This window comes from Rhea pennata, chromosome 15 (assembly GCF_028389875.1).
Source record: "Rhea pennata isolate bPtePen1 chromosome 15, bPtePen1.pri, whole genome shotgun sequence".
NCBI lineage: Eukaryota > Metazoa > Chordata > Aves > Rheiformes > Rheidae > Rhea > Rhea pennata.
Window position 1 is genome coordinate 8711568 of NC_084677.1, and position 13112 is coordinate 8724679.

General features: G+C 37.3%; 1 protein-coding gene across 1 annotated transcript in view; it reads right to left on the reverse strand.

The window, feature by feature from the left end:
• Window positions 1–13112, reverse strand: part of SHISA9 (shisa family member 9) — a 188985-nt gene that overhangs the window by 24714 nt on the left and 151159 nt on the right. The gene's annotated exons all lie outside the window — the stretch shown is intronic.

Below are 13112 nucleotides of genomic sequence, written 5' to 3' on the forward strand. Positions count from 1 at the left end.
AGATGTATCATAATTTATTAGTTGTTTGCACTATTTCCTTCCTGCATCTAAGAAGTTTGGTCAGAATTGTATGTTGTACTCAATCTGCAAAGCCAGATTTCAGCATGGTCAGCAGTATTTCTTCAAGAGTCTTTCTCCAGGCTGTGTATTTTGAGGTATTTGGAGCTGTCTGGCAGTCAGAACCTTGTCATGGCTTCTGAAATCACACAACAGAGCCTTTTCCTCCTGCAATGAAACCATGTGCTGAATTTGTGACAATACAGTAACTCCCATAGCATCAAGCACAGGATTATAATCATGTGGAAAGAAAGCTGGGTTGTTAGGGAAAAAAAGGCTTATTATGATGGAGTGAGTGGACCACCCCCCAAGTGCCCACAGGATCTGACAGGAGCCAAATATCCCTGCAGTTTGCCAGGATTTTAAGGGAATTGAGCCACTTGGCTTTCCACAGCTCATTAATGAAGCCGAGTGCATGAGCAGGAGCTCTGTGGAGCTAGTAACGGATTTATTGCTGAGAGAGGAGAGGAAAACTAAGGGGGGGGGAGTTCTTTCTTTTCTTTTCTTTTTTTTTTTTTTTTTTTTTTTTTTTTTTTTTTCCCTCCCTTTTTATTCCTCACCATTACTGCTGCCTGGTTAGTCTTCTGCTATCCAGACTGAGTCTGCACCTGCCTCTGCAGAGCGCTATAGTTGCATCCACCTACTACGTGTGCGTATAAACAAGTTGAAAGAGGACCACTAGGCAACTGAAGTATGATGGCAGAAATGGCACGATCTAGTAACATTGTATTTCTTCTTGCTGTTACTGCCCAGCTGGGTAGCAATGGAGCAAGCTGGTAGTGGATAGTAGGTAGAGCTGAATGGGAAATGATTTTCCCACAATAGAGCAGCTTTTCTTGTTTCAAAAAGTTTTTTTTCTTTTACCAAACAAATGAAAATTGAAATTGGACATTTTTGAAAATATTGTGTCAGGTCAGGAGAATTTTTTTTTCTTATGATTTCAACATTTTATATATATATATATTTATAGATTGGCCTTTTTTTTTAGAAGAGAAATGTTATTTTGAATTGAAAATCAGAAAATTTTCTGTTCCAAAATTCCCCAAAATATTGGAATAGTTTTTGAATCTTTTTGATAGGTTCGTCTAGCAAAGGCAAGTCTGTTAAGTCAAACCTTTCACAGAAACAATTGCCATCTTAATGAGTCACCATTTTCTAATAAACAAAACTTCTCAGTAAGCTTCTATTCAGCTACAGTACTGATCTCTTATATAACACAGTGGAGTAACTATACTCTTACTGAGGTAGAGCTGGAGGTATCCTATTGCATTTCCATTCTATCCCTAGAGTACAGGTGAAGAAAGCCTCTTAGTCTAATGGCTTATACCCTAAAATAGTTTGCTACTCTTCTCAAAACATCCATGTTTTCCAAATCTCTTTCTCTTATGCTTGCTTCTACACGTACACTTTTGAGGGGGAAGGCTAGCAGTGCTCTATTTCACTAACGGGGCAGCTACTGGCAAGGGTGGGTCCAATAATATGAAGAAAGTATCAATGTTTTACCACTAAGATCCCTAATTTTGTTCTGAGTAGATACGTGTCAGCACTTCTCAGATGCCGCTATCATGAATTTCCCATGTGGCAGTTCTTATTATTCAGTCTGTCAAAACATCATGATTTCAGTGTGATAAAAGTATTGTGAACACCAGTATTTCTGCTGTCACTGCCAAAGTGACTTGCAGCTGTGGAAGACTTCCAAAAACGCTGTAAATAAGTTGTAGTTAACCAGAATTGTTTTTCTAGCTTCTATCTCTTACTTAGACCTATCACTTTTATTCAGTCACCTCTTTAACGGTAATGAAGGAAGCTACCCCAGAAATGTACTGGAGAGACTGAAATTAGGCTTGTTTTTCTTATACATGTCTGTGGCATTTCTGCTTTAAGACCATGTTGTTAGCAGCATTAATGTTGCTGTGTTTTGGTTCTTTAAATGTTTATGAAGATGTAATGTTTCACATCCCCAGATCATCTTTGGCTTCTCTTTTGTCACTTCTTGTTAAAAGCCTGGAACTCTTGTAAACTAGGAATTTCAAGTAAATTCATGACATTCTTTCACTGCTGCACTGACTGCACAATACCCCTTGTTCACACTCAGGTGCTTACACAAGACTAAGTCATAACATAGAAGACAACTAAAATTACTAATTCTATTGGCCATTTCCACAAAGTGAATGAAGCAAAAGGCCAAACTCTGGCACAGTACATTGAACTATATTGAAGAAAGATTCCTGTCTATAAAGAGATTCCCATTGGACTGGATTCCCAGGACCTAAAGGAAAATCTCAACTTGATATATTTACCTATTTCAATCTGAATCATACTAATTTTTAGTCTGTCAGTATGTCATACCTGGTGAATGTTCCATTGGTTTGCAAGGTTGATAAACTATATGTAACCTAATTCCTTATCTGCATGTTCCTAGAATTGAGTGAGTGAATGGGACATTAATCTTGTCTTCTCCATATGTAATTTAATAATGATGGGTAAATTCATCTGTATTTGGATGATATTCAGGAAATTGTTATAACTAAATTAACAACGGTATAATGCAGATTTTGTAGCAGGTATTGTGGTGGAGGATCTAAGTCTAATCACTAGCAGAGCCCTGGTTTAGTCATGATCAGCTAGCAAGTTTCAGTAGAAATAGTTTGATAGTCTTTCAGTTTGAGACTGACATTTTTTCCCGTGTAATTGGATAAATGCCAGTGTTAAAATTTTGGAAGCAAATAATAATCCATTGGATTATTCAAAATATTTTGGGATACTGTGGGAAAGAGGTGATTGGCTTCAACTGAAAGCAAGTTTAACCAAAAAAATCCCAAACAATTTTATCAGTGACTTCCCATGCCAAGTTAAATCCTTTATATTCATAAACCAGATAGTCTGTGATTGGTATTTGCAAATAGCTGGCTTCACTGAATGGGGACAACTTTAACCTCAGATCTGTGGCTGTGCTGATACAGTACTTTTGGCAACTTGTCACTGCTACGTTGTCCAGCACAGTATTCCATATAACCAGCTGCGCTGTGCCACTGCCAATATTTATGTATTTATTTTTAAAACACAGAGGACATGAACATTGCAAAGAGTCAAAAAACTGTTTGTGCCACAGCTTCCAGCATGAATAGTCAGACCTGATTAGCAGTGCTAAACTGCAATATTCTCAGCTTATCCTATTTTCTGCTGAAACAATGTAATTCAATGCCAGGCTGCATCCTAACCTGCGTTAAGGAACTCTCAAGACTTTAAGGAGTCATTCTAAATGTAGTCTTAGTGGTTAACTTTCTGTCTTCTTACTACCAGCCCAAGAGGGGAAGTTGAGGAAAGCATACTGGAGTTCACTACATAACAGACATGTGCTAGGCAGAAAATGAAACATACTGGGGGGGGGAGAAGGGAGGAGAGAGAGAGAGAGGACAAAAAAGAGGTCTTCAGATGCTGAAGAATGCTTTTGACTGTTATCCTCTTAAGAGTTCTGGGTACAGAAAAAGCTTGTGGGAGGCAAATGGAGCAGAAAATAGAACTGGAGGGATGCAGCCCCAGAAACAGTTTATAGCAAGAGAAAGCAGGTTGTACATCCCTACCACCCAGTCCCACTATTTGATGAAGACTTTCATCGTTACTTTGTCTGTTTATTACCTCAAGCTATATCTCAGCCTGTGCAATTGAAACTTGCATCCAGATGTCACAGCTAACAGCTTACTGGGATTTTTAAGTGAAAGTGCTTTTGAAGTGTTTCCTCTCCCTCCCTAATTGTAAGTCTGAGTGACTATAGTGTGCATCACGGTGACAACAATAATGGAATCGGTTGCTGTGGTCAAGCTGCACTCCATCCAATTAAGATGATGTCATATCTAATTTATGCACTTTATTCAAAAATCAAGGAATAGGCATCTCAGCAGTTATTAAACACAAAGAGGAACACAGTGTAGGAAGACCTGACACACTATGGTCACACATATGAACGTGAAGAGCAAAAACACAGACTTTTTTTCATTTTCTGCACTGTGTATAGAATTTGTTGCACTGTTCACCTAGTTTGTTTATTTTTCTCAAACGTCAGGGTTAGGGGAAATATTTGGGGTTAGAAGGAGAAATGCTGGTAGGATGTAGCAATAATAAGCTTTTTCACTGAGATCCAGTAACCTACCATGAACCTCCCTAAAAGCTCAGCTTGTATCTTTCTTCTCTTCAGCCATGGGAAACTGAAACCTGTTCTATAGAGCGGCCTGGGGATTCATTCTTTCCTGTAGCAGTGAAGTCATGCATTCAGTGCTTGGAGACAAGAAAAAATGAAAAAAAATACATAAGAACAGAATAGAATCTATTAGTAAATGAGCAGTTGCAGGCTTAAGAAAAAGAACAAATGAGATAGGCAATGCAGTAACAAAACAGGAGAGGACGGGGGAAGGGCAGCAAAGTGGAATGAGATTTTGCTATAAAAGCCACCTGCAGACATGCATACAAAAGAAATGAGAACAAGACAGACAAAAGAAGACTGGGAAGTCGGGGGGGGGGGGAGAAGGAAAAATCAGAGTGAAATATAATAATAGCTGAGCATTTTGAGATACTCAAGAGAAAAAGAAATGCCCTGAACTAACTCAAATTGAAAATAACGGCTATGAAAACAGAATAGATCTGAGCAACTAGAGAAACCAGTAGAAACCTGCTTCCCTCCCCTCCATAACCGCACTGCCACCATCATGCACATTTGTCTCTGTTCTTAAGTGTATTATACTTAATTATAATTTCTGGGCTCATCCAATTTTGCCAAACTGTACTCACAGCCCTACTCCCAAAAGAAAACTGCATATGCTATTGCTGCAGAATCCCAGATACAACAAAAGCTATATGGTAGTAACAGCATGATTATCCCTGTAAATGAATTCCTTTCAGTTCAGTTCCTTTCTAGGTAATATGTCTGTTATTCTCCATTCATGGAACTAAGCCTCCTGTTGGGGCGGAACTCAAACCCTGCTGCCTATGTGCCATACGTTTTCCCACAACTAGATGATTTGCTCTTTCTCTCTCTCTTTGTAAGTATTATATTGCTATTGTCATTATCTTTTTATTTAGATCCTTTACCTATTCCTCTGCATCTGCTTTAAATGATGTCTTTTTAAAAGATATTCTTATCTAGAGCATCACTGCATGCAGGAGCATACAAAGGTACACTCTCTAACAGCTGATGTTTCAAAGTCAGGCTAGATATCCATAGGATTATGCACAATTTGTTCATATATGGAAATGTGCATAATATATACGTGGTCCATCTAGTTCAGTAGCCACTGTCTGTCCAGTACCAAGACACTGGACACTGTCTGTCCAGTCACAAGAGGCTACAAGAGCTCCGGTGGTATTTAAATGCAAAATCTGCCTTCTCTGAAAGATGTGTGCTTATCTCTTAAAGATAGGAGTTATGCCCAAAAAAGCAATTTTATTTGCATTAGCTGTTATAAACCTGGGTGTTCTTGTTGTCCCCACAGTCACAAAATGGTGTTTTAGCTCTTGTTGAATTAGTGGCACTCCACAGCAGCATTTTCCATAGTCTAGTAAAAGTGCTAAATTGAAGACTATTCTGTATTAACAAATCTTAAATTCTCTACCTTGCAATTTAATTGATTTTATGTTTTAGCAAAAACAGATGTTCCTAATCCAGATTTAATGCTGTTCATTATTTTATATGCTTTTTTTCTCACTTCTCAAATATTTGTCTCCTTTCTGGAGTAAATAATTTCACTCCTTCTAATCTTCCTTCATCGGATGAGCTTTCTGAGATTTGATCATTAAGGCTACCATGTTTGGACCAACTGTGGCCATGCAGTGTGACTTTTGTGATGAGGTTCTGGCTTCACTTTTTCAGATGGAGATGTGTTATTTTGTGTATAGGAGTTTCAGTAAGTCATCCCTGTAAGTCTCTGTCCCTTATGAAATGCAGCCTTTTTTGTTCTCTCATCAGTAGTGTACAAGTCACACAAATGACGTATTTTCCTTAAATATGATAGTGCTGAGACAATAAATACTTTTCATGGCAATTTATGTTAGCCAGTTCCCCATTCTGTCTTTGCACTCTATCACAAAAACATTCTTGTAACACAGACAACTTATCCGTCTAATCATCATCACAAAAAGGATCTGAGATGAGTGGGAAGGCACTTCATCCAGCAAGAAAATGTTTCTGTTTAATAGAAGTGACAGTCTACAGTGTAAATGCCTGTCATCAAACACAGTGTTCTGCCTTCCTCTGTCCTAACAACTGTAGGAGTTAGTCCTATACTATTCTCTGATTCTCCATGATGCTGCTGCATGCAGGTGCCTTTCAGCATACTATTTTCTTGTGCCATGTATTTTCTATTCACTTCCTGTATGATTAACCTTTAGTTCTGTTGCCATCTTCCGTGATAGAGGTTGCATGGTCTTTCACAAATGGGTATCCTCAATAGATTTCTGAGAAGTCTTTTCCCCCCAAAATAGAAAAATGCTGAACCCAAGAACATCTTCAGCTTCAAATAGTATTAAACTCTTTTTGACACAATGGTGTTGTGAACTGTTCTGACCATGCCATGTAGCCAGGCAAGTTGAGCATTTCCCCTACTGAAAGCATTTCTGAATCAGCATAGTTGGTAGTGCTGACTGACACAAAAAAGAAACCTGTTGGTTCAAGTTGACAACTGGTAAAAGGTATGATGGAGTAGTATCTCTTAGCATCTTACTGATCTAGTTTGAGGGGCTGATGGACGAGATCGCTGTGGACACAGTTTTTGTATGTTATGGTAAGGAGATTCACAAGCTGATGTCCAGAGGCAGTGTTGCTCAGCTGAACATGGGAAGGAAGGTCATGAAGCCAGGTCAGGGTTCTCCACAAAATCCACTAAGCTCTGCTCTTGGTCCATATATTAGGAGGAACTGGCTGTCTCTTGGCAGGAAGAGTAAACTGCAGAGATACAGTGAGCCACATAGTGTGCTGTTGTCACTCAAACAATGTCTCGTGCTTTTTTTGATAAATGGCAAAATTCCCAAGTCTCCACTCAGTGCAATGGAATTTTGTTCTGCTGTCAGATGTAGACAATGTTATTTATCAACATACACTTGAAGACAGATGGATTCTTAATTATGAATACTTTTATCTTAAGTGCAAATGAGGATGGCACTAATTTTACAGTATCTCCTGTTTTTTCCCCTTTAATTTTCTTCAGGCAATTAACTGTATGCATGTTAGAGACAGAGACATTTCTTTGAATAATTATTTTATGTGGTATAAAAAGTAGAAGAAAAATTAAGCAGTGATGTCAATCAAAGAGGTGTGGGACTCTATGGCCATTTGTGGGCAGCAGGAAGAGAGTACACAATGTCCCTGTTAAAGGATCATTTTCTTACTGAACATGCTACTACCACTTCACATTTAAGTCTGTGGGAAAGGATTTATAGGTATAACAGTCTTAAGCCTGTGAGCCCTTCTGAACTCTATGTGACAACTGTTACTGTTCTTCATATAGTCCTTGAATTCAAGAGCTGGCCTCCAGAGCTTCCTGTTTTCTTCTAGATGAAGACTGATGCTGTGAGATGCTGAATTGTCTATGGTCTCAGTGACTTAGGAGATGGGGCCTTCATCATTTTTCAGGTTTGGGTTCCTCATTTCTGGTTAGACTCCAAGTGTGTAGGAACAGAGTTCTGTGAAATCAGTTGGCTGTTTTACTGCCATCTGAGGCGGGTGGGAGTAGGATATCACTGGTCTTGTGACTAAACCAGCTGGAAGCCTCTCTGTTATGTTTTTCATATTCCTTGTGTTCAGCTCTGTACCACTGCACTCACATTCTGATAATTTTTTCTACCCTCTTAGATGTAAAAACACTACAGTCTGAGCTTCATTTTCCATGTGGACTTTTATTATGTGATACCACATCTCCTTTTATGAAAGTTATTTTTGTGTCCTCTGAAGGTTTGCTTTTCCTTCATAATTACTCACAACCTGACAGAGTTATAATCCTCTGATAGGATTTGTGACATTGTAATCTTCTCTAGAGCAACCCATTGCGCCTTCACAAACAGAGGATTATAACCTTTAAGAAGGCAATAAGAAGATGAACTCTTCAGATATTAAGACCCTGCTTTCTTACCAATTTCCAGGGCTTGAGTTGTGGGAGGGCAGGAAGCGATGCTATGCTCTCACTCCCACCCACATTTCTGGCTTTCTTCATCTTCTTTTGCCTCAAGTAGCAGAATTGAGAAGTTAATTAAGCCCACCAGTTATACACACTTTGAGCACTACAGATAGCCTTAGCTATGCAAATTAAGAAAGGATAAATTCAGCAAATTTTACTTACATGACAAAATCTTTTTGCTCTACTTCCTTACGCTTTCCCATAAGGTGTACAGTTCTGTACATTCTTAGAGAAATAAAAAGAATCTGCCAAGATGTACCAGTCAGTTCAGATTCTTTATTCTGCCTATTTTATCTTTTAATGAAATTATTTTTCTGCAATAATAAATATAGTCCTGTTTTACTTAAGAATGGGAGTGTGCCTGTCATTATAATCTTTGGTATTTCTTCTAAGTGTTTATATGCCTTCCTTAAGCTTTTGTTGTTTTCTTTTACCCTAATGATTATTGACCACCAGTGAGTTTAGAATTATTGTATGCAGCCCGAATACATTAAAAAATCTCTTGCTTGAGGCATTTCACTGGATAGTCTTATTAGTTGTCCCAATCTACCGAGAGCTGAGAAGGAAAACATTAGAGGATGAAAATTCTCAAAAAAAAAAAAAAAAAAAAAAAATGTTACTGATCCTTTATTTGTAGTTGTTATTTACTATCCTGTTTAAGCAGTAATTTAGCAGTCCACAACCTGTAGAATGTAAAGAAGAGTTTGTCTGCAGGATTCTGTCGTGCTGTTCATGGCATAGGCAGTTAAAGCGTTAAGGTTTATGGTGACAGTAGAGTTAGAATTTGAAGGAAGTTGCCCAGCACTGTGGCCCTTTAGTCGGCAAAGTTTGGGACAGTTTCACTAGCTGTGATGTACTATCATCCAGCTAGCATGGGCATTGAGAAATATTTTGCTAAAATATGTACCTTAGCTGTGCGTATCCAAACGGCACAGGCTGTCCTGATATAATTGACCCAGGAATGGAGAGAAATGAGCTATATACTTGTCAGGCATAATATAGTTTATTCTTTTAGTCTTTTTAGAGAGAAAAATATATTGATGTGCTACAATGAATCTGCAATATCTAGTTATGGATCTGTTCTTCCACGATCCACTTCTGCAAGTTTTATTAAGGCCAGTGCAGTTTTTCTTTGGCTATTTTGTGTTAAGAAAATAAAAACTCAGAGAATTCTGAAGACTAGTGGAGAATTAGTGTTCTGTTCTCAAAGAAATAGACACGATTTATTATATTTTAAAATATTCAAGAACAAAATTTACAGATTACTGAGTAGGATGCGTGTCTTAACTTTTTGCATAGAATTATAGAAAATACAAATGAATAACTCTTCAGAAGATTTTCTAATTTATCTCATACTCCTATCAGGGAGGATTAACTATACTCTTGACAGATGTTTGTCATGTTTAAAAAAAAAACTCCAGTGAGGGGCTCCACAGCCTACCTGCTGTGGTCCAATTAATCCAATTCTAATTCTATTTCAATTAGAAAACTTTTCCTAAAATCTGATTTAATTCTCCTTTAAGGCGGTTTAAATCAATTAGTACTCCTGTCTATTAAGGGTATGGAGAACAGATGATTACCATCCCATCTGCTGTAGCATTTTAGTTTAAAGTTGTTACTAAGGTCTTTCTTCAGTCTTCTTTGTAATAGGAAGTAATAGGAATTCTTTTAATCTGTTCATATAGAATGATTAGCAATCTCATAAATACAACCTTTCCGAACACATCTTTCTTGAGATCTTTTATCTCATCCTTTTTATTTCTTATATCTTACAGAATCTCTACTTATTTATGCATCCTAGTGTACTATTTATTTTTTGGCATGAGCATGATATTGTTGATCCATTTCTGCCAGTGATCTCCTAAATCCCTGAGATTTTTTTATATTCTTGTGCATAGAATCTTGTGTCTCTCTTAACTGAATTGCATCTTATTTTCGACACTATTTTTCCAACTTCCTAAAATCCTTTTTATTCTAATTCTGTCCTTCAAGACACTTCAGATCCCTTCCAGCCTGGTGTTGTTCACAGGCTTAAGAAGCGTACATTCTGTTCCATCTACCTACTCATTAATGAAAATATTGCAAAATATTGGAGACAGAATAGGTCCCTGCAGAACTCTCCTCAATATATCCATCTCTTTTGAAAAATACGAACCACTGTTGACTATTCTCTGAATGCAGTTTTCCAGATAATTTTGCATCTACCTTCCAGAAACAGTTTCTGAAGTCTTGTTAAAATCAAGATTTATTACATCTAATGATTATCTCCTATTCAAAGGGCCTGTGACATTATCATAGAAGGAAACTGCTTAGGTTTGGCTCTGTTTGTTCTTGACATACCTACACTAGTTGTTACTCATGACCATGTTTTGACTAAATGCTATAAAAAGTTTGATTATCAGTTTATTTCAATTCCTTCCTCTCTCCTGTCACTTAATTTATGAATTAAGCTTAATTAACTGATTTACAGTTCTGTTCTTTCTCCTCTTTTAAGGCTTGACAGCACACTTGTGCTTTGACAGTCTTACAGAATTTCATCTGTCTTCGATGAGTTCTTAAAGGTAGTGGCACTCAGAGGACTGAACCCCTTTGTCTACACGTGCAGGATAATTTCTTCTGGACCATCAAATATGAACGCAGTCTAATTTACCTAAGTATTCTTGAAATCTGCCCTTCCTGTTCTCAGATACAATCCCTCCCTTTTCTGATACTTATTTTGGTAAGTTTCATGAAACTATTGCTGTTTTCAGTGACTACTGAGGCAGTGTCCTTCAAAAAGGACAATGTGAGTCCTTGGATCTTTAAACATCAGTTTTTCTTAACTAATACTTAAACAAAAATGAACTATTTTGACATGCTACACATGATTCCCTTCTAGTTGATCAACCCCAAGTCCTGCATAAACAAACATTTATTTGAGCAATGGCAATTTCAATTGGTCCTTTCATGTAAAATGATAGTTAACATTTAGCTAATTAGTTACAATGTGTTCTACATAGTTCTTTCAATAATTGCTAGATTCAAGTTATTTCCTATGTATATATAGCGCTGTTTTATCCAAATATATGCACAAGAGTTTCAGAGGAGAAAAACCAACAAAATTAGGTAAGAGACAGGATCAGATAAATAGCTTCTTTTGAAAAAGAAAGTGCTATCACAGAAAAAATGGAGGTATTCTTTCTTTTTCTCTTTCATTTTCTTTAGGCCTCTGAAGTAAAATTTGAAATATCGTAAAGCAAGCAAAGTAGACTACTATACATTATAAGCATAAATACAAAGTTGGTAAGTGTCTGGCTCATTTTCTCTGCAGTAAATCACTTTTAAACACACAGGCTAGGAAATAGGTTATTATGGCACTTTGCAGGTAGACAACATGACTGAAAGTTGCGTCCTGTTTACAGAGCTTCTCACTGGAAAGAAAGCATACTTCACAAACCGTGATTTGGGAAGAGGTACGCACTGTCAGCTTGCAGGGTTCACTGGTCTTTGTAGTAACTGCGTTGTTACCAACATGTTACAGGTGCTTAGGTTGTTACTCTTGCTATGAAGAGAGTAAACTGGTCACAAACCAGTTACTTCTGTTTGTAATTTTTTATTAGTTACAAATGTTTCTTAGGGTAGCTATTGATGACATTTTAGCCAGAGGTGAAATAACTCTGTTTCACATTTAGGCACTAGAGACAAGAAGAAAGAGAAAATGGGAAAATAGGTTTCAAAAAAATATATATTTGCCTTTTTGTACTTAATATTATGAATTGCAGATCCTTGAAAAAATAGGAAAAGAGCATCCTTTTTTCTTTTGGGGGGGGGAATAGGAACACTTTTCCTAGAAATGTCATCAAGGTATGTACTAGATATAGAGATATTTGGTTTTAAGTTACAATTTTGGAAGAAAATGAACATTATATTACTAGATGTCATTTAATTTTAGCACTTTAAATTATCCTAAGGATCATGCAAAAGCATCCTAAATCAGTTTGTACCTCCTCCCATCATTTGATCCTCTCTGATGATGATGATGTACGTAGAATCCTGTTGCAGGCAGTACAAAGTGGATATGAGTGCAGAGGAAAGTTAGAAGAGAGAAAATCTTTCCATAATTAGGACCTGGGCAATCCTGTATCAGGAGGAGCATTATATTCCCTTTTAACATTTTAGTAATGTTCACATTTTATTTTGAACTTCTAGACTTAAAAGGCAACTGTCTCAATCTTCATGTTATTTTAAGAGCTGCTTCTTCTACAATTTCTGTGATCAATAAGGTCTAGGCACATACACTGGCATGCAGCGTAAAGATGACCTAGTTCTATTTTTGCAGTTTTAACAGCCTTTTATAGAGTGATAACTCTACCACTAAAGGGAAAATGGTGAACATATGTTTCAATAAATGAGAAAAATTCTTCCGCTTTAAAGAAGAAAATTTCAATGGCTTTTAAGAAGACTTAGAAACCTGAATAAAGTTGGAGATTATCCATCCTATTACAACCTTTCTCCCAAAATGCAAATATTTCCTTCTAAATAGGCTTTACTGAAAGTGGCTATCACAATAACTGCAGTAGGCTGCTGGTCCAAGGTCACTGGGGTCACAGCAGTAAAACTAGAGATGTATTCCTCTGAGAATAAGGCAGAAGGGGCTGCTTTATCACAGGCAAGTAGCTTAGTCAAGAACATTCTTCAAGGTATGTAGCTGACCTGAAGGGAGAATTGGAAAAAACCTCTACTCATCCAGTGATGGAAATCCAAATGGCTGATTAGTCACATGCGAGTGAATTTGTGCTTGTGCAAACTATTGTGCTATGTTCTGTAGATGTGCTAAACTTCTCCTTTAAGCGTACGTGTACATTAACACTGCTGTGGTCAACACTGAAAGTACTACAGCTGGGACCTTTCTGT